Source organism: Cnephaeus nilssonii, assembly GCF_951640355.1.
Source record: "Cnephaeus nilssonii genome assembly, chromosome: 22".
Lineage (NCBI taxonomy): Eukaryota > Metazoa > Chordata > Mammalia > Chiroptera > Vespertilionidae > Cnephaeus > Cnephaeus nilssonii.
This window is the reverse complement of record NC_137093.1, coordinates 7,170,931-7,190,418: the sequence shown is the minus strand read 5'-3', so window position 1 is coordinate 7,190,418 and position 19,488 is coordinate 7,170,931.

Here is a 19,488-nt window from a genome sequence, read left to right as displayed (position 1 = left end):
TACATCGATAGGTTGCCTCCTGCACGCACCCTGACCAAGACCAGGGAACTTGCAACCGAGGTGCATGCCCATGACCTAAATCAAACCTGGGACCCTTCAGTCTGAGGGCTAGGGCTAAATACATTTATTTTAAAGGAAAATTTTACATCATTACCGTAAATAGGAAACCTGTATTTAATAAAGTACATACTTAACTCTTAGGAGTAAAAATTTCACCTGCACAACACAGAAGCGCCCCACACAATATCAGATGCAGCAGTAGGAAGCTGGGTGCTGGAGGTGGCTGGCCTGGAGTCTGAACCTGCCTTTGCCATCTGTGTGAGCCTCTGGGCAAAGGTCCTGTCCTTCCCCAGCCTCAGCTTCCTCAGGTGTTAACTGTGAATCCTTAAAGTCCTGAGTGCGGTGCTCAGCACTGTGTCAGGCACATAGTAGGTGCTCAATATGTGAACGCTGGCAGGCAGGCACCCAGGTCGTAAGCACAGAAGCAGCGACAGGATAGTAGCTGGAGAGCAAGGATCTGCTATGCGCCAGGATCTGGGCCAAGCGCCTCCCGTGCGTTATCTCACGCAATCCCCACAGATTATCGACCCCATTTTGTGGATCAGAAAACAGGCAAAGAGAGGTGGAGCCAGTAGTTGAAGATCACACAGCCAACGACTTGAGCTCTGGGAAAGTTAAATGACAATCTGAGAAGTAACCCCAAGAGTAAGGTGACCAGATTTTAACATTGGTAAAGCAGGACACCATTGACCGAGGGGGGGGGTGTTCTTGATTAAAAATTTGGTCTATAGGGAGCAACAAAATTTTCATAGAACTTCCCTTCACGTTCTCCCGCCGTTCCCTAGCTTGTCGTGCATTCTTTCCAAAAATCGGGACTTTTTTTAAAACGCCGCGGGACGCGGGACAAATTGTTAAAAATCGGGACTGTCCCGCCAAAAGTGGGACGTTGGTCACCTTACCCAAGAGTCCCCTGGCATGGCAGGGTTGCCCGGGGCAAGATGGTTGATTGCAGAACAGCTGCCAGCGCCCTTGAGGTCCAGACCTGGTACCTGGCTGCACCCCTGGCCTGGAGGCTGGGTCCTTGCTGCTTCCTCCCGGCAGCGTCTCTCCCTCTCTGGCCCTTTCTCAGGTCGCCAGGACGGGGCTCCCGGAGAGACTGCTCAGCGTCACTCTGTGCTGGTTGACTTGAGTCTGGTTCATGGGCTTCACTAGCCTCCCATACCCCGCTGTCCCCCAGCGTCCCTCACATTGCCCCTGTATCTGCACGCTCTCTCCTTCCACACTGCACGGAGCTTCAAAGGCTGTCTCGCGGCCTCCTACTAATTATCCGCCACCAGCGCAAAAATGAGCGCGTCTCGAGTTCACACGCATCCATTACACCTTCGTCAGCAAGGGAGTGTATGACTGACTCACAGTCTCAGCCCGGCGGGAATCCGGTTCCACCCACGGGTGGCCCGAGCACCAGGGAGATGTTTCCTGGGCTGACATAACGAATCCACACAAACTGGGGGGCTTACCACAGCGGGCATTTATTCTCCCACAGACCTGGGGGCCGGAAGTCCAAGATCAAGGTGTCAGCAGGGCCACTGTCCCTCCGAAGTCCCCAGGGAGGGTCCTTCCTGCTCCTCCCGGCTCCTGGTGGCCCAGGTGCTCCTGGGCGCGTGGCTGCTCCGCTCCCACCTCTGGCTCCGTCTGCTCGTGGCCTTCGTCCTGTGTGCCTCTGCGTGTCCTTTTCCGTCTCTTCTAAGGACTCTTGCCACTGGGCTTAAGTACCACCCCGATCCGGTGTGACCATCCAGGTCCTTACATTTATGGCCTCTGCAGAGACCCTATTTCCGGGGTCACATTCTGAGACTCCAGGTGGACGGAAATACTTGGGGGACACGACTCAACCTACGACAGAGGCCTTCCAATAGAAGAGGCGCCTGACAGTCTTTGCAACAGGTTTACAGCGCGTTGGACCCCAGTGGGTACAAATGCAAAAGGGCTTAATTGTCCTCCAAAATCCAAGCGTTATCAGCCAAGTTCTTACGAACCTCTCTTCCCCGGCCCTCAGCGGCGCCGCGGGCAGATCCTGTCACATTCTGGCCAGTTTCCAGTATTCACTAGTCCAGCTCGGGTCAGGAGAGTTCAAACCTCCACCCTGCTGTCCGCCTCCCGCAAGTCAGCGTGGCCGCAGGGCCCGGGAACCTGGCGTGGGCCTGGCCATCTCTGCCCGGCGCCTCCCTGCTTCTGGTTCCCAAAGTGCACCAAGAGGGTGATCCCGTGCGCAGCCAAACTCGGCCCATGCTGCCTGGCACCGAGGGACCCGGATGTCCTGCTCTTAGACCCAGCGGATGTGCGGATGCGCATCCACCAGCAGGGGGTGGCCAACCTCATTCAGCCCAGGAAACCATCTTCCCACAGAACACCCCCAGCCTGGTGCTCCCCAGAGCGCACTTTGGGAAATGCCACACGGCACAATAGAAGGTATGGCCACAGCTATTCTGTATGCATTGCCGTAGAAGATGAGTTTTTGAGTAAATACACTAACTCTGGGACAATTTTGTGACTTATTCAGAAAACTGGCTTCCAGATCACTGTGGATAAGACCAACTTGGCGGGGAGACTACCGGTGCTCGGCAGGGCCACACGGACGGTGACGCTGGCCAAATGTTACTCCGAGAGAGAACCAGAGACTGGCTGCCCTAGGCCCTGAGGCAGCAGCCTGAGGGTGCGACTCTCCTAGGGAAAGGTGGTGAGGACTTTCCAGGAAAATTCACACCACGGTGTAGTCCGATAATGTATGCAATTGTAAATGCAACGACAGGGACCCAGCAGAATGGTAATGAAAATAACAATAGAATAACGAGAGAAAAGAGTGGATAGATACATGCAAGGGCCAGGCATGGTTTCACCTGCGGCTCCCCAGGTGGGAATCTGGGTCCATTCAGCAGTCTGAGCCCTGAGAACTGTCAGCCCGGAGCCTGAGTCCGGCGCTTAGGTAGCTGCTGTTTTCCTATCACACGGCGTCTGGAAGCCACCCCACTGCTCGCTGCACAGGGACAACCTTCTGCAACCCTTGGAGACCTCGCTGCACCCAGCTACCTGGAAAAAGCATGACAGTCTCCAGTGTGATCTGTGCAGGACTTCCAATGGGCCACCCATGTCACCGGGGCTGAGCCCATTCTAAGACACTTAACTACATCGACGAAGACCCTTTTTCTAAATAAGGTCACATTCACAGGTTCCGCGGGGTGGGGGCGGGGTGGGAGGGTCGGGTCAGGATGTGGACATCCCTTTTATTTGGGGGAGGGGCACCGTTCAACCCACGACAAAATGATGCCGGGTCCTTCCTTTTGTGGGTGGTGGGTGGAGAGAGAGCTGCACACGCCTATGATTATTTTTTCTTTTATCTTTGTCATGATAAATCAATCAAGTCGTCAGCCAGCCCCAGGTCCTTGGGAACGCGGAAGGAGAGCGGCAGATGGCAGAAAGGCACTGTTGCCTTCCCCTTTTCACTGACCTTCATCAACTCTTTAAATGATGCAAGTTTTCAGCCATAAGGTACCGAACTGCAAGAGAGCTACGGCATCCTGGGCCATGGTAACGGGTACCGTGTCCTGGGGGTTGGGTGGGGCGCAAAAAGCAGTGAGTTTCAGCCACTGAGTCAGAGCCTCAGGCAGACACATCCTGGGACGGAGCATCCAGTTTTCCCGCCCTCGTGGTCGGCTGCACACGTCGCTGGCTGGGGTCATGCAGGTTATTTATTTATTGACTAATAGCCCTGCGCACGAATCCGTGTGCCAGTAGCTTGCCAGTAGCTCGCTGCCACCCTCCAGTAGCTCACCCGCCCCACCTCCCCCGACCACCCCTCGTAGCTTGCTGCCCTGCACCCTCCTATAGCTCTCCACCACCCGCTTATAGCCAGTAGCTCACTGCTGCCCTCCTATAGCTCTCTGCCAGCTGCCCCGCGCTCCTGTAGCTCCCTTGACCCCCTCGCCCCCCTCATAGCTTGCTGCCCTGCCCCCTCCTATAGCTCTCCATTGCCTACTTGTAGCTCACTGCCCCACCCTCCTGCTGATCCGTGATCCGGTCGTTATGCAGTTGGTCGTTACACTTCACGGCGTAACGACATTTGCATATTACATCTTTGCTATATAGGATATCCTGTGTTAAGATTCCTGCCTGGGCTGCACCGAAGGGACCTGGGAGGCAGTGACTTCTCTCCACTCAAATTGCAATCAGCCAGCCTCCGGGCTCTATGTTTATCTACTCAGAACTATTTCTGGTGTGTGTTCATAGACAGCACACACCAAAGTATTTGGTATTTGAGATGCAAGCGTTAAGGATAATTAAAGTTAGCTGCTAATGAGCATGCCTAGAATAGAGTCTGTATGTGTGTGTGCATGTGTGTGTGCGTGCGTGTGCGTGTGCGTATGTGTGCTCCATGTGTGTGCTCCGCTGTGTGTCTGCAAAGCTGCCCCCAGGTGACCTCGCCAATGTCCTGGGTCCTGTGCATGGCCAGAGGATGGAAAGGGATGAAAACTGGCCTGTCTCAAAATACCCCCTTACCAGATACCCCAACTCCTCCATCTATCTTCAGCGCCCCCTTCAAAGCCAAGCCCACTCCACCCTATCAAGGAGCATTGCCTGATCACCCTCTGGACTCCTAGACCAGGATTTCATCTCTAGCACCAACTCCGATCAAATTGGCAGGGATGACCTGGAGCCCAGAGCAGAAGAGGATGCTGAGGACCGACTGGGCTGTGAATGATGCTGTGTTAGTTTCCTGGGGCGCCGGCGGGGCGGGGGGGGGGGGGGGGGGGGGGCGGGGTGGTGTCTGTAACTAAGTGCCACAATCCGGGTAGCTTGAAACTATGGAAATGGGCTCTCTCGCAATTCCGGAGGCTAGAGGTCGGAAGTGAAGTTGTGGGAGGACCCGAGGACCATGCTCCTCCCGAAGTCTCTAGGGGAGGATCCTTCCGTGCTTCGTCCAACTTCTGGTCCCCACAGAGCCCTTTGGCTTGTGGCTGTGTCACTCTAATCTCTGCCGCTGTCTCTGCTTGGTCATCTTCCCTCTGTGCCTGTGTCTTCACATGGTTTTCTCCTGTGTGTGTGTGTATGTGTGTGTGTGTGTGTGTGTGTGTGTGTGTGTGTGTGTCCATGTCCAAACCTCCCTCTGTCTATAAGGACACCAGTCATCAGTCATCAGTCAGAATCCAATGACCTCATCTTAACTTGACTGCATCTGCAGAGAGCACATCCGTAGGTACCAGGGTCAGGACTTCAACAGATCTTTGGGGGACACAGACTCGTAACAGGTACCATGAGCAATGCTTAGGGATGCTTTTCACGGGTGAGGAAAGGGAAAGGGCCACCGATTTGACTCATCTGCCCTACAGCACTTACTCATGGTGTCATTTAGTTGAAATGAGCTCAGGCTGCCATGATGACTAATCTATCTACCTACCCATCCATCCATCCATCCATCCATCCATCCATCCATCCATGATCTACCTATCTTTCTTCTTTTTTAATATGTTTTTATTGATTTCAGAGAGGAAGGAAGAGGGAGAGAGAGATAGAAACATCAATGATGAGAATCATTGATCGGCTGCCTCCTGCCCACCCCCTACTGGGGATCAAGCCTGCAACCCGGGCATGTGCCCTTGACCGGAATCGAACCTTTCAATCCTCAGGCTGATGCTCTAGCCACTGAGCCAAACCAGCTAGGGCTATCTATCTTTCCATCCATCCATCCATCCATCCATCCATGATCTGTCTTCCTATCTTTCTATCCATCCATCTATCCACCACCTATCATGTATATCTACCTATTTGCCTTCTTAGGTAAACCAAAAGTTCCTTGAGATTATATCTGTCTTAGTTCCCTCTGGTTTCTAGAAGGAAATACCACAGACCGGGTGGCGTATAAACTACAGAAACTTATTTCGCACAGTTCCGGAGGCTGGGAGGCTGGGAGGCTGGGAGGCTGGGAGGCTGGGAGGCTGGGATCAAGGTGCCACGCGGTTGGGTGAGAGCCCTCCTCTGGTCCGTCCATGGCACCTTTCACTGGGCCCTCCCTTGGTGGAAGGGACAAGGGGCTCTTTCACAAGGACTTACTGTCACTCAGGAGGGCTCCCCTCTAACACCCTCATCCCCTCCCAAAGGCCTGACCTCCCAACACCCTCACAACGGGCATCCGGGTTCCACATCGGAGTCTGGCTGGTGGCTGGGTGGGGGTACACATACATTCAGACCATCCTTGTAGCACAAAGCCTTTACATTTCCCCGCTGTCTGATCTAGGGTCTGAATGAAGTAGTCACTTAGTAAATTCTGGGTCATTAATTAGTCTTCATTTTTTTGACCTCTGAAATATGTCAGAAAAAAAGGTCTCTCTCTCTCTCTCTCTGAAGCATAATCCCCTAAGGGCACCTGAGTGGTGGATGCCTGGGCTTGTTGGTCTACCCTCTGTCTTCTCAGTCCTTCCCTACATTCCGTAGATCTGGTCTACCAAACCCTACCTGTGGACAGGGCGTCCCCTCGAATAGGATGGCCCTGCAACTATTCAGCGAGACAATAAGGTCGGACTCACCCATCCAGGCCCTCTTCTGAGTAGCTTAGTTTTCCTAATGGGATGCAGGGTCCTAAAGAAATGGAAAGCATCAGGTTGTGGGGGGATGTGTGTGGGCTGGTTTCTAGCTGTGAGCTATGGAGCTGACATAGCTAAATCGATGGCGAGGCACTAAGCTATCGCCCTGGATCTGGGCATCTGTAAAGCCCAGTTATTGACAGCCCGAGTGGACACGTTGCAGGCGGCTCTTCCAGCCGATCGGAGCGCTTTCTCTCCCTGAGGACGGGAGCAGCCCCGGAGAAAGGGAAACACGACGGCCCGCTGATTGCTTTCACCGTCTGCATGGGGAACCACCCACCCCCCAACAAGACTCCAGGCCAAGTGCTCCTCTCCACTCGGATCTCGCGGGGAGGACTGAGCGCTCAGTGGTATTCCCAGTTACGGAGAAAGGCGATTCCACCTGACCTGGCTTCAATGTGCCGGCACCGGACCAGCGGCAGGAGGCCTGCCTTCTTCCCCAGCCTCTCTTGGCGTCTTGAGCCACAACCTGGGGCGGCAGGGAGGTGGGGGACGGGGGGCGGAGGGCGGTGACTTAACCTCTGAGCTTCTTTGCTGCCTCATCTTAATGGTCCACCTTTCCTCACTTGCTGGTCATGCTCTGGGATAAATGAGACGAGCCTCTGCCTCGTTTAGTCCCCAGAAAGCCTGGAACCGGGTAAAGGCAAAGGAGAGCCACTTCTCTGGCTTTGCCGCCCGCCTTCCTAACTTGCGGGTTTGTGAATAATGGCACAAATGGACGGACTTACGCAACTTTGCTTCTTCCCTAGGAGCCCCGGCCATCGCAGGGTAGTGTATCACTGCTCACCTCTTTATGGAGTGGACATTGTTGTGCCCATTTCTTACTCAGAAAGTGAGGGAGGCTGGCCTCAAAGGGAGCTACGCTGACGGCCTGGAACCAACTCCTGCTCCCAACGTAGCAAAGCTCCACGGCAATGCAGACCCCGCGGGACTCGGACACGGGCTCCCACACAGTTACTAAGCCTGGGCTGATCTCAGCCGCCCTCCACGCCCGCTGTGCGGACCGTGTTCTACTTTTTCACAGGCGCCAAGCGCTTTCCAACCTCAGAGCAGGCACACCTGTTCTCTGTGTGGGAGGCTCTTCCTGCTGCACGCATTTCTTGTGGCCCATCCCACAGGCCTCAGTTCAAGGTCACCTCTGCAGCGAAGTCTTCCACGCCCCCAGGTGTTAACAAGACCCCCCCTCCCAATTCTATGCTCTCATAGGCACTGCATTTTCTCCTTTACGGAGCTGTTCACACTTTTACCTAAATAACTGTTAATGTCGGCCTTCCCAATGAGTGATGAGTTCCATGAGGAAAAAGACCTATTTGTTTTATTTATTACCGTGACCTCAGCACTGAGCAGGCACCCCATCTGTAGAATGAGTGGATGGATAGATGAAGTCATAGACAGACGAATGAATGAAGGACAGGTGGACAGATGGATGGATGGATGGATGGGTGGGTGGATAATAGATAGATGGGTAGATCAATCCAGATGAATGGATGATGGATGAATGAATAAAGTATGTATATATATATGAGAAGGACCCAAATTACCAGTATTCATCATTGAGAAAAAGTTCTAACAACGTTTTAGGTTCCAAATGTTCAGAGGAGTCCATGGATGGGCACCTAGGATACAGTTAGCGGCCCGCACTGCCTCTGAGACTCCGGGCGGGCTCCCTCTTTGCCGCGTCCTAGCTTCTGCCGGTGGCAGTCAAGCCTCAGCCTTCGCTGGCTGCAGCTGCATCGCGCCGACCGCTGCCTCCACCGTCACGTGGCCTTCTCCCGGTGTGTCTGTCTTCATACTGTCTTCCCTCTTCTTATCAGAACACTAGCCATAAGGGATTAGGGGTCCGCCCCACCCTGGTATGACCTCATCTTAACTAGTAACACCTGTGACAACCTTGTGTCCAAACGTGGTCACATATTGGGGGTTAGGACTTCAACATCTCCTTCGGGGGACTCCATTTAACCCATAGCAACCCGTGAACCAGCCGCCTCTCCCGGGTGTGTATCCCAGAGGCTCTGCTTAGGAGGGTAAGGAGACACGGTGAGGATGTTGGAGGCTGCCTGGTTTGCCACAGCAAGGAGCCAGAGACGAACTCCCTGTCCATGACGGGGGACATGGAGAAACTAGCTGTGACACGTGCCGATGATGGAGAAAGATGCAGCAGGCAGACGTATACTGCATTTGCATACATCATCATGGATCTCTTAAAAATATAGTGTGAAATAAAAAAGGCAGGAACGAGACTGAGATTTGTGATACAGTACCATTGACATAAATCTAAAATATGCACCCAAGAACAGCATTATATACGTTTCATAAGCATTGGAAAGTGGGTTGAGAGGATTTATTTTGAACGCACGGGAGTTGCTGCCTGTGGGAGGCAGTGAGAAGGGCTAGCAGTAGATGAAGGCAAAAAATGATACGAGAAGGCACGAGCTGGGTCTTGCACAGACAAATGCTGGAGGCGTGGCCTCAACTGGGAAGTGTGCGTCTAGCAGTATGTACATCCGGGGACCAAATGTTGCAAACAGGGAAGAATCACGCGAGGGACTAATGAATGGCAATTGTGCGGAGGGCTCGGAGGAGTCCCGGGCCCTGCAGGAGCATAGCAGGAGCCAGGAGCGTGTGGACCCGCTCTTCCTGCGGCCCCCAGGCCCCCAGCCTTTCCTGGAGTGAGCAGCTCTGAGCGTGAGGCTAGATCAGGGTTTCACAGCCTCGGCACTGCCAGCGCCCTGGACCGGAGATTTACCTGTGGTCTTTGGGGAGCACCTGAGCCTGTGGGATGCTTGGAGGCATCTAGGTTTTCATGGACAGTTGTGCCTTCGCGCTGACATTAGCAGCTAGTATCCATATACGCTGCAACTCCAAGGTAGGATCATCATCCCACTCCATCGGTGGGAAAACAGGATCGCAGGCAGGGAGTTACTTGCCCGAGGTCTCAGAGCCATGAGTGACAGAAGTGATGTGAGCCCAACCCGCTTTACTCTGAAACCCCTGCATTTCCCCCTCTGTCACTGTTTTGCTTCCCTGTCTGCAAGAGGGGCCTGAAGGGAATCAGTGTGCCAGCGAGCAGCGGTTCTCCCGACTCTCACTATTGGAGGTGGCACTAAGTGGCCGGTCCTCCGCCCGCGGGGTCAGGCACGTGCAGACTCACAAAGGCATTTACTGAGCGGTGTGTTACTCAGGACTCTCCTGATTGCAAGAGACAGAAGCCTCACCCAGACTAGCTAGCTTCAACCCAAATGGGAATGTATTGGCCCATAAAACTGGGAGGTTCGCGGGGGGGATGGGTTCAGGCATGGCTGGATCAGAGGGTCAAGGACACAGTTACTACATGTTTGTTTCCCTCTGGACTGGCAGATTCTTCCCCCTTTTATGTAAAGAGAGCCACCAGCAGCACCACGTTTTAAAGCTGACCATTTAGAAACCCGGGGTGAAGATGTTCTCCGACCCAGTAGTGCAATCAACATCCCTGAAGTTGGCTCTGAGTGTCCCACTCGGGTCCCACGCACATCCAGGAACGAATCGCTGCGGCCAGGGGTGTGTGGGGCTCCTCACGGTCAGGCCTGGGCTGCCTGCTCATCTTCAAACTCTGAGATCCCCACATCTCACAGCGAGGAGGAGAGAGGAGGAGAGCAAGGAGGATGCTGTGGCCGGAAGGCAAGGGAACGGGCCCGAGTGGGTGGAACAGAGTCGCAATGCGCCATCGCTGCACGCCAGGAGCTGGGCCAGGTGTGCTCAGTACACAATGTCCCTTAATCCTCATGACAACACCTGTCATTACTGCCGGTTCACAGGGAAGGCACGAGGCTCAGAGAGGCCAGCACCTCCCTTCCAGGTGAGGAAACAGCTCTCCTCGCCCAGAAGCACCTGGGGGAGCGAGGACCTGAGCCCAGATCTGTGTGGCTGGGCGTGCGCAGCTCATCCTGTCCACGGGAACACCCATGCGCACTGGTGAGCCGCACAAAACCGCCTGGGTGCTTCGTTCCAGGCTCTTAACTTGCAAAGCCAGTCAGCGAGTTCTTTATTGCCACACGGTGCTGTTAAACGGATGGCTCCGGGAGCCACGGGCTGGCCTGGGAGCAGCCGCACGTGGCTCAGGCCTGCCCACACCCTGGCTTCCAAAGGAGGACGGGACGTTCTAGGCGCCGAGGCCCAGGTGCAGACGTCGACCACACCCTTTCGTTTCAGTTTCAGGCCGGCAGAAAGCACCAGGGGCCTTGGCCTTGAGCTCCTTGTGCAGCCCCGTGTCACCCAGAGGTAAAGGCGGCCGAGGGCAGCTGCCACCTTAAAAAGTCCCTCGTGAAGGGCGGCGGGAGACCTCCTGGGAGAGAGCGAGGAGCCAGGGGTGACACAGAGGCCTCTCTCTGTTTGGTCAACACGCAGCTGTGAAGGATGCGTAGGATGGAGCTAAATTTGTTTGTTCCTTTCTTTCTCGGAACCGCAGCTCGAGGCTGGGCAGGCAGCTGTCTCGCCCTCCCGTGAGCCCCGTGCAGGCACCAGCATGCTCGGAGGTTGGCTCTCAGGACTCGGATTCCTTGTCTGGGCCCTTCCTGCTGTGGGCGGCCTCCAGCACCCCAGGAATCCGGGGCTAGAATCCTGGGCCAGGGGGCGGGGGGTAGAAATGTGGAGCCACTTACCCCAGACCCCGGGTGAAATCATCAGCTTTTAAAAGCAGGCGAGCAGAGCTGCAGAACACAGATACCCGGGCCTGGGGACAGCGACGTGGGCCACACCCTGGAAAACCACAGCAGTCCCGGCCGCCCCCGCTTTCACTGCTCAGACCTGTGGGAAACTTGTAAGACACACGCCGCGTGGGGAGGGGCCGCGGCATCCCAGGCCCCGCTGGCTTGGCAGAGTCCCTGCCGGGAATCGGCTGTTTTCGGAAAGCCTCTCCGGGCCACAGCCGGCCCGGCCGCACGCACGGCTGCCGTGGTTTTTCAGAAGTGCTTTGGGAGACTTTCGAAAGGTACCCCGGGGTGGGGAAGTGAAAGGCGGGGGGCCGGGTTAGAAACTGCTTCTTTATTTCTGGCCTCGCCTGAGCGGCTGCCTGACGGTTACTGCTCGGGTTCTGCTGAGTCAGAAGCATCCCCCAGCTGCTCACCGGAAACACAGCTGCTGGGCGAAAATAACCACAGCGCGGAGCATCGGAGCATCGTGCACCTTCCAGAAAAGAGGGCAGAAAACCTCAAAACAAAAGAGAAAAGCACAAAACAAGAGGCGCTGTCGAAAACGCACGGCGGCGGCTCACGGAGCCAAGCCCACGGCTCTCCTCGTCGCCCACAGCGGGAGGAGGAGCGAGCGCTAACTGCTTCTCCCCTGCTCCCTGACCAGGCCCTAAACCCCGGGGCCTGCAGATGTGACCGCATCTGGGAAAAGGGTCTTTGCAGGTGTACTTAACCTAAGGAGCTCAACATGAGGCCATCCTGCATTGCCTGGTGGGCCCTGCATCCAACACAGGCGTCCCTGTAAGAGTGAGGCAGGAGATGAGACGCACAGAGGGAAAGCCCAGGTAGAGATGGAGGCCGGCATTGGAGGTACGCATTACAAGCCGAGGAACACCAAGGAGCTGTCACGGCAGCCAGAGAAAATGGCTAGAGCCGCCCAGGCCTTCCATTGGCGGGTCTCTCCCCCCACACCCAGCCACTTTCTCCCCTCCTCCGGTCTGGAAACATTCACAGCGTTTTGTTGCACGTTGTCTGACATGGGCATTGAGGTCAGGAGGCAGGAGGGGTGCCTGGAGGACTCCAGGGACTAAGGAGAAGCTGGTTCTAGATGAGACTCTGTCACAGGCCAGGTGTGTGACCTCATTAACCAGCCACCGCCTCCTGAGATGGCTGAGCATGGTTTGAATACGGGCTCTGCCACTCGCTAACGGTGCGGCCTGGGGTGAGGCAGTTAACCTCTCTGGGCCTCAGTTTCCTCATCTGTACAATGGGAAGCCATTATGCTATGAAACACATAGAGATGTTGAAAAGAATAATTATTCTGAATGTGTCACAGAGTTTCTAGGGAAGTCAGGGCAATTCCTAGAGGCCAAAAACAGGAGGAAAGAAAGCTGACGGCGCAGGACCCACAATTCTCCAGTAGGAGCTGGGGACGGGAGCCATCACCTTGGGCCACACAAGGCTGGGAACTGGAAACCCGTCATAAAGCTGGGTCTTCATGAGCTGAGGGCTTCCGAGAGCTCTCCTCCCTCCCCCGTCCTCCACCCCTGGTGCCGCTGTAAATATTGAGTTAGTACATGCAAAGCTGTGCTTGGAGGAGGCTATACTCAGCGGACCTTACTGTCCAGTACTTTATAGAAGTGTCTATTGCTTTTGGCAGTTCAGCGTCTTTTGATGGCAGAATCCCAGTTTGCCTTTAGGAAACCACCTCTCTCCCGGCCCCCACGTCCCAGAGGAGGCTGTACAAGCCAGGTCTGGCCAACCAGAGTCAGGGGTTAGTTCGGGGATGGGGGTGGGATCCAAAGTGGTTAATCAGAGTGAATAGTTGCTAGAACTATTGGGAAAGAGAAATTTGCTTTTTCTTGGCTCTGCTACCCAAGTGGGATATGAGCCTGGAGCTGCTGCTGGTTCTCTCCGCCGCGCTCAGGAGAGCACGCCTGACGATGACGCCAAAACCAAGGAGAGCAGAGGCGAGAGATGGAGATTCGTGATGACGTGGTTTGAGTTCCTGGAAGCAGCAGTGCCTGAAACCATCAGTTCCTCCCAACTTCCCAGGCAATACATGCTCTTCGTGCTCAAGATAATCTGAGTTGGTCACTTTTGAACAAAGGCCTCCAGACTCCCACAATATCTTATGTGATAATCTCAGCAAGTCAAGGAGGAACGCATCTGATTATTCCCATTTTGTGAGAAGAAACTGAGGCTTAAAGACATTTAGTCACTTGCTCAAAATTGCACTGCTAGTAAGTGGCAGAGCTGTGATTTGAACCTGGGGCTATGATCTGATCTCCTGAGCCCCCGGAAGGCAAAGGAGGATGTGGTTCATGCCCCTAGGCCTTGGGGTCATGTCTTGGGAAAGTCACATGAGTCTCAAGGCCTGTGTGGATCATCTGTAAAATAACAGAGTTGGTGTATTTTTAAGCTGTTAAAAATCTGTATGAGTACAAAGGTTACGATGACAATGAACCAGGTGTTCTCAGTCCATAACTGACAGAGGTTAGCATGTGTCATGCTTGCTTCAGAGACAAGATGATTTCTGAACAGCCATACAGTTCCTGTCTCTGTATCTGGATTCTGAAATGCCAAGGAGGTCTGACTCTGGGTAACTTGGATTTAAAAGCAAGAATACAAAAGTCTTTTCTACCAATTCACATATTTACAATTTCTGGCATTTTTCATTCCTTGTGTAGATCTGAGTCTCCTGGCATCATTTTTTTCTTCAGCCTGGAAAGAACTTCTCTTAATATTTCTTATAGTGCAAGTCTGATGGTCACAAATTCTACCACCTCTTGTTTGTCTGGAGAGCATTTTTATTTCGCCTTCGTATTTTAAGGATACTTTCACTGGATATAGACTCTTGGTTGCAAGTTGTTATTTTATTTTATTTTTAATACAACCAACTAAGAATGTCGTTCCATTGTCTTATGGCTTGCATTGTTTTTAAGGAAAAATTAGCGATTTCTTATTTGTGTGCATAATATGTGATACGTCATTTTATCTTGGCTGCTTTTAAGATTTTCTCTTCATTGCTGAATTTCAGTAATTTGATTTTGTTTTCTTTGGGTTAACCTGCCTCAACTTTGATTTCTTAGATCTGTAGTTTTCTAGTTTTCATCTGTTTTGGAACATCTTCAGCCATTATAATTTCAGGCATTGTTTTTGCCCTCCTTTCCTACTGGGACTCTAATTACAATGTAGGGTCAACCATGTAATATTGTTGCAAAGAGCTCGAATACTGTGATCATTTTTTCTAATGTAATTCTTTCCTTTTGAATACTTTTGAATAGTTTCTATTACTATATTATCATGTGTATTAATTTTTTGCTCCTGCAATCTTTAATATGCAGTTAAACCTATCCAGTAAAATGTTCATTTTAGATACTGTATTTTTCCTCTGTATAGTTTCATTTGATTCTTTTAAAAAAAAAAAAACCTACCATTTCTCATTATGTTCATGTTTCCTTTTAAATCTTTGAACATATTTGTAATAGCCGTTTTAACAATAGCCTTGTCTGTTAATTACATCTTCTTGGTCATTTTGGCTATGTTTATATTGACTGGTATTTCTCCTGTAATAGGTCACATGTCCATGCTTCTTCAGGTGTCTAGTAATTTTTTTATTGGATGCTAGACATTGTTAATGTTATGTGGTTGAATATCTGGATTTGTTGTTTCCCCCTGAAGTTTGTTTGGTGGGCAGTCAAGTTACTTACTGGTCAGCTTGATTTTTTTTGAGGCTTTTAAGAAAAGTTTTGTTGGGAGTGGATCTAGAAGAGTTGTTCTTCTAAGGATCGTTTAGCCCTGCAGCTAAGGTGTGACTTCACTGTGGTCTATAATGAAGGCCTGGGGTGTCCAGTTAGCCCCATTCTGGCTTGCTGAAACAAGGATCCCCCACCTCCCAGTCCTGTGGGAGCTCCAGAAACTATTCAGCTTACACACCACAGTACTTGTTCTCTGACATCATAGTAGCATTTCACCCAATGTCTGAGCAATGTAGTGTTCAGCAAATGACTTAAGGGGCTCCCTACACAGATTTCTAGCATTTTTTATCTAGCACCTTCTTTTCTGGAACTTTACCTCACAAAGTCTAGCTTCTTCAACATCCATATACGCTGATCTATGGGTCCTCAACTCAGAGAGGCTGCTGTTCTCTGCTTGGGACGCTTCTCTCTATGCAGCAATCTATCGAGTACCTCCGGCAGAAAGCCAAGGTGATCACAGGGCTCCCTTCACCTGCCTCCTTCCTTCCAGGGCTCACAGTTCTGCACTGCCTGTTGTCTCGCATCTGAAAACAGTTGTTTTGTCTATTTTGTCCAGCTTCCTAGTGGTGTGCAGCTGGAAAACAAGTCTGGAGCAGTGGCTTCATCATAGCCAGAGGCAGAAGTTGACTTTAACTAACTTAGGCAAAAAGGAATGTACTGGAAGGGCCTAGGAGGATTTGTAGAATAGAAGCAATAGCCAAAGAATAGTCCTCAGAAGGGACAGAGGCCAGAGCAGCTCTGGAGACCCAGGGGACTAAGAGACAGTCTCTTCAGAGCACAGACACCTGAACGAATGAGTTCCGCCCTGTAGAGTCCTTCAAGACTCACATTTCAGGGAGCAGAGTCTGGCTCAGCCACAATCATGGGCTTTCCTCGTGGCCAGCGGAGGGCAAGACCGACACTTGGATTAATGACACTACCAAGATGGTATCGGATTTGTGTTTGCCAAAACAAAACTGGGTTGCTCTTTCCAGAAGAAAGGAAAATGGCTGCTAGGCAGGCAAATAACAGGCACCTTAGACAACGTGTATTAGAGAACAAAACCTTCACGTGGGACTGGCTTTTAAACTCCGAGCCACGCAGTTTTGTTTTGCTATTTAGGCATAGACTGCAGAGTGCCGTCTTTCCCCGGCAGGCCCACCTCCCCGTGCACCTCAGAGAGACTTTCCTACAACAATTCTACTTTAGGGACAACATGCACACAGGACAAACTTTGCATCGGGCCAGCAGCACCAGCGAAGGGCTCGTCAGGAACGGATTCCCTGAGTCTGCCAATGTTCAAGGAACACTTCCAGAGGATAAAACTCGCTTGGGGGTGAAAGGCAAGCTTGAGCCTGCGTCCTGTGAACAGAGCAAGAAACGAAACGTGTCCGTTCCCCTTCTCTACCCAGAACCACCTGGAGTCAGAAGCTCCTTGCCCGAAAGAGAATGCTTTGTGTTTCAAGAGTGAGCGTGAGGTGGCTGCAGGCTAGTTTACCAACCAAACACAGCAGACAAATGCACCAACAGGGAGCGGAGCCAGCTGCTCTCTCCTTAGATTATTTTAATGGAATTCCGATGCCCCCACTCCGCCTAGAGGCTGATCAGATACCGTGTGTGTGTGTGTGTGTGTGTGTAGAAAACTAAAACTCATCACCTGAGGTCCTTAAAATTTTCCACAAACATTACTGCCTTGTATAATCATACCCATTTCAGAGGTGGGAAATTGAGGTAGAGTATGTGGGACTTGGTCCAGCTTCCTAGTGGTGTGCAGCTGGAAAACAAGTCTGGTCTCAGTTGCTTCAGCATAGCCAGAGGCAGAAGTCGACTTTAACTAACTTAAGCAAAAAGGGATGAGTCAGTGATCAAACCAGGAATCACGTTCGTGACTGAGAATAAAGCTCTCTTGATGTGCCGTGAGGACAATGTGGAAAGCAAGAGAGAGGGAGCAGAGAGAGAGAAAGTAAAACCATCGTGATGGTGCCCAGGTGTTAGGAGACTGGAGAGATGCTGCCTGTACACAATCGAGATTTTAATTGAAATCACCGTCAGGTAAGCGCACATCACAGGAGGTGGCTACGTTTCCCCTCCAGCTTTGTCTTAGCTATGTCCATTCTCTGGTTCAACTTAGAAAGAAGTCTTTGCTCGTGGAATTCGTTCTTTTCCATTCTTTTCCCAAGAAAGAACTCGCAGTATTTTCATGATGATTGAGAAAAGACCAAAATAAGGTTCTATAATTACTTCCTGGGAGGGTTTTAGTGACTTGTGTCTTGTTGACGGATCTATAAGGTTAAAAAAGGGGGTGGGTCAGGGTGGGACTGTAGGGGGAGAAGAAGATGGAGCCTGAAATACTTACAGAAAGAATGGCGGACTTTGGACGTGTCTCCCCAGCCAGTGGGAAAGAGGTCTGGGATTAGGACAGCCTTCTGGGGAAGTATCCAGAACAGGCGTCCTCAAACCACGGCCCGCGGGCCACATGCGGGTGTTTTTGCCGTTTTGTTTTTTTACTTCAAAATAAGATAGGTGCAGTGTGCATAGGAATTTGTTCATAGTTTTTTTTTAAATTATAGTCCGGCCCTCCAACCGTCTGAGGGACAGTGAACTGGCCCCGTTTAAAAAGTTTGAGGACCCCTGGTCTAGAGCCTGTGAGGTCCGTGGAGGGACAAACGGCATGTTCCCTGTTGCATTTCTGACGCCAAGCACAATGCATGATCCATAGCAGGTGTCCAATGAGTTCCTTGTCGAATGAAGAATGATTCAGTGAGTGACTGTGAGTGTCCAGTCACTTCTACCCCACAGATTTGCCAAAACTGACTCCAATGCTCCCACAACTCGGTGCATTTTTTCCACTCTTTGTTCTCCTGGCCGTTGTCTACTCTGCCTTTCCAAGCAATGGATCTTAACCTTTGTGGGTCATCAACTCTGATGAGAGCCATGAACCCCCATCTCAAAAGAAAGGCGCCGACTCACATGCACAGTTTTGCATATCATTTCAAGCTGTGAGCAAGCGCACTGAACCTCGCCCGCCCAGGGTCTCAGCCTAGAGCTTCTTCCCAACATGCCGCTCCCTTTTCCTCACGACGTTTTTGCTCCCTCACTGGGTTCACATAGCACTTTTTTTCCTTTTAGTTCAAAACAACCGTCTGTATTTCGCTTGCACGTCTGTCGTTTGGGCAGGGCTTGAGGGGCCCTGTCCACTTGGTGATAACTGGGGAGGCTTGAGGCTGGGCTGGAGAAATTGGAAGGCTTGCTCACTCACCTCTCTGGAGGCTGGTGCTGAAACACACCGACAGCTGGGAGCCGCAGTGACGGGTCCGCGCAGCGCGCCCGTCTCTACGTGGTGTCTCTTTGCCGGCTCTCTGGCGTATCCAGAGCACTTTAAACACACTTCTCTATTACTTCATGCTCACTTATGCTCACTGATTGTGGCGATTTGCTTAGTCTGTTTCACTCGCAACACTGTAAGTCCTTCGGGGACAAGGGACGCAACTCACTCATCTCTATCTCCCCAGGGCCCTAGCAAGCCCCTTGCAGAGAGTAAGCATTGAATACGTGCTAGTTGAAATATGTATGTAGGTATGTATTGATTTTATCATTATGCCCCACTACATTAACAAAAGATGAGAAGGTGGCTTGTGTACGTACACCAATATGACAAACTACAAAATTTAAAACAAGGAAATGGGGACTAAGGGAAATGAAAGGTAGGAAAACGATGTTGGAATAAAGGATAAGATAGGTATCCAAAATATATACCACAGATTTCTGTACCATTCTTGGTAGTGGCCCAGAAACCTGGCTTGGGCATCCCGGCAGCAAAGGCAAAGAGGGAAATAGAAGCAGTTACAAAATTCATTGCATTAGATATAAGCAAACTGATAGCTTGGGAGACACAGTGTGTGCAGGCTGTGTAAAACTGCAACCTCCCCACAATAAAACTGATACAGCAAGTCTGTGCGATGAGTTTTCTATTCACTGAATGTCACAAGGTCCCTCCATGCAGGTGAAGGGAAGTTCAATGCAAACAAACCTAAAAGTGGCCGAAACGAATGGATTAAAGGTTGCAGTTCTCTGAGAATCTGGTTTTCTCTCAAGAAAGCTGTAAGGCCATGTAGCCCAGCTTTCTAAAAGGGTGTGCGAGGGGATACCAGTCCTGGAGATGCTCTCCCACAAAGGGTTCTGTGGTCAAGGAAAGGGGGGAACCCCACCCATGTCTTCCTCTTGGAACTTCGCAGAGAATGCTAGCGTTTTAAAGGTTCTGAGAAGTGCCGAAACCGGTTTGGCTCAGTGGATAGAGCGTCGGTCTGCGGACTGAGGGGTCCCGGGTTCGATTCCGATCAAGGGCATGTACATTGGTTGCGGGCACATCCCCGGTGGGGGGTGTGCAGGAGGCAGCTGGTCGATGTTTCTCTCTCGTCGATGTTTCTAGCTCTCTATCCCTCTCCCTTC